At 45.4% G+C, this 2,739-nt stretch overlaps 1 pseudogene; it reads left to right on the forward strand.

Moving 5' to 3' along the window:
• Positions 1-1,276: 1,276 nt before the first annotated feature.
• On the forward strand, positions 1,277-1,733 carry LOC118519006 (large ribosomal subunit protein eL32 pseudogene; annotated as a pseudogene).
• Positions 1,734-2,739: the final 1,006 nt, after the last annotated feature.

The following is a 2,739-nucleotide window of genomic DNA, read 5'->3' on the forward strand; positions in this document are numbered from 1 at the left end:
AGTGCTGCAGAGGAGAGAAAGCATGAAAAGTCTTCCAGAATAGGAGGAAGGGGGATTTCAAGCAGAGGAAATAACAGGCTTGGGTAGGAGAGCAGATAGTACATGCCGGGGTTCCCAGGTTGGTATGATTGGAAAGTGAGTCTCGGGAAATGGGGGTAGAAATGGGAGCACATGTGGATGCCCCTCTGCTCTCTGGAGCACTATTAAAATCTTTCCTGGTTGCAGCCCCAAAAAAGCGGACTGGGTTTGGGGAGGTGAGTGGGGAGGCTCTGGACAGGTAGAGAGGAGCCACATTATAAAGTCACAAAGTTAAATATTTAAAAGCAGAAGAATGATTTGATTGGATTTGCCTTTTATAAAGATCCATTGATACATAGAGGATGAAAGAGGGAGAGACTGGAAGCTGGAGAATCAGTGAAGAGGCTGAAGGGGCCGACAGGTCCAGAGTAATGTGGGTGAGAAAGGCAGGAGGTCCCCTAAGAGACTGACAGAAGACACCGAAAGGGTGGGCTGGGCTTGCTGCTCTTTCGAGGACTGCATGGACACGAAACAGGGTTGGATGCAGTATCCGGGGCACAAGAAACAAGTTTAGGGGGAAAGGGAGCGATTCCCTCATAGAAGACAGAGGCAGAAAAGAAAAGCTATGTCCTGAAGGCTGTTTGGAATTCCTCAAATGACACCATTTGGCATAAGAAGCAAGGACTGTTACTTTCCCAGATGACGGCTTGAACGTGTGATTGTAGAACTGGCCAATTAATTTGGGTGAATAGATTCCAACTACCGAATATCATCAGATACAAGATAAAATGTAAAATAATGTGGTTAACTCTTCAAAAGCCATCCCAGGATTTACATACCTAAACAAATAGTACCTTCCTTGGAGGCTACACGTTATTCCCAAGGTCTGCACCTGCTGAGAACTGTCTTGGACTTCTTTTGGGGACCTTCCTTCATGACCATAGCCCCAGAGCTAGAAAATTCTTGGCCTTTTAGGGAAAATCTAATTTTTAGAAAAGATGCTTATTTGCCACCAAAGACCGGTGGTAGCCCAGGACAGGGCAGGGGGGGGCGTAAGGAAGAGAGATGGAATACAAAGGGGCAAAAGGGAACTTTTGGGGGTGATGGAGGCATTCATGTCTCAACTGAGGTGAAGGGTTTCATGAATATATATGTATCTCAAAACTCATCAAAATGTATACTTAAATATGTGCAGTTTATTGTATGTCACTTATATCCCAACAAAGCTAATTTTACCCCTCTCTTCCTCAGCACTGCCATCTGTTACTGGGCATCATGGCTGCCCTCAGACCTCTGGTGAAGCCCAAGATCATTAAAAAGAGGACCAAGAAGTTCATCCAGCACCAGTCAGACCCATATGTCAAAATTTAGCGCAACTGGCGGAAACCCAGAGGCATTGACAATAGAGTGCACAGAAAGTTCGACGGCCAGATCTTGATGCCCAACATTGGTCACAGGAGCAACAAGAAAACAAAGCACATGTTGCCCAGTGGCTTCCGGAAGTTCCTAGTCCGCAATGTCAAGGAGCTTGAAGTGCTGCTGACGTGCAACACACCTCACTGTGCAGAGATTGCTCACAGTGTCTCCTCCAAGAACCACAAAGCTACTGTGGAAAGAGCAGCCCAGCTGGCCATCAGAGTCCCCAATCCCAACGCCAGGCTGCACAGTGAAGAAAGTGAATAGACAGCTTGTTGTGCACATCATATTTGTGTTAATAAAACCATAAAACTACCAAAAAAAGCTATTTTTAAAGTCATTTGTTGCAAAGAGTAATGACTAAAGCTCATGATCAGGCTCCTTTTTCATTTTTTTTTTTTTTAAAGATTTTATTTATTTATTTGAGAGAGAGAATGAGATAGAGAGAGCATGAGAGGGGGGAGGGTCAGAGGGAGAAGCAGACTCCCTGCTGAGCAGGGAGCCCAATGTGGGACTCAATCCCAGGACTCCAGGATCATGACCTGAGCCGAAGGCAGTCGCCTAACCAACTGAGCCACACAGGCGCCCTCCTTTTTCATTTTTTTTAATGAAAATGTAAGAGAATACTCTTCTGGTGTGTCTGCCAGGCTGACTTGAAGGCAGTTCTCAATGCAGATTGTTTTTTGTTAAAAAAAAAAAAAAATCACAGAAACAAGTGACCTACTACTATTAAAAGACAGTCTTCATGGGAGTATGTACATCCTGGAACATATGTTTTTAAACTTTGCAGTCATGCCCTGTAATCTAATTTGGAATCCAATGACTTGGTATCTTTTGGTTCTTCTACTCACTGTTGTGAGGGACAGCTCTCCGCATATATAGTGTTCCTTTCACTTAGCTCATCCAGAGAAAGGGTTGAAGAAGAACAAGTATCATTGCTTCCACTAACTGAGGTTTGCATTTCACATATCCAGGGCCAGCTTTACAGAGCCAGGATTCCAGAAAGATTTCCTGACTGTCTCCCACTCCCACCTCACTCCCACCGAACATTGTCCTCTGACCCATTTGCCAATGTCTGGAAGTCTACCATTAGGAGGATGCTTTCCTTTGGGTTAACAATTCCATTCTCCCAGAATCCCATTGGAAAATAGAGTCCTGGAAGGCAGGCCAGAGTGGGGAGCCTGGAGTTAGCGGAGGGTGCTGTGAGGACACTGTGGCCTCCAAGGGTGGAGGGTGGAGGAAAGGGGAGTCCAGAAAGGGGAGACAAGGTACCACAGAGGGTCTAAACTAAAGCTATTCCCCATT

Source organism: Halichoerus grypus, chromosome 10, assembly GCF_964656455.1.
Source record: "Halichoerus grypus chromosome 10, mHalGry1.hap1.1, whole genome shotgun sequence".
Classification (NCBI taxonomy): Eukaryota; Metazoa; Chordata; class Mammalia; order Carnivora; family Phocidae; genus Halichoerus; species Halichoerus grypus.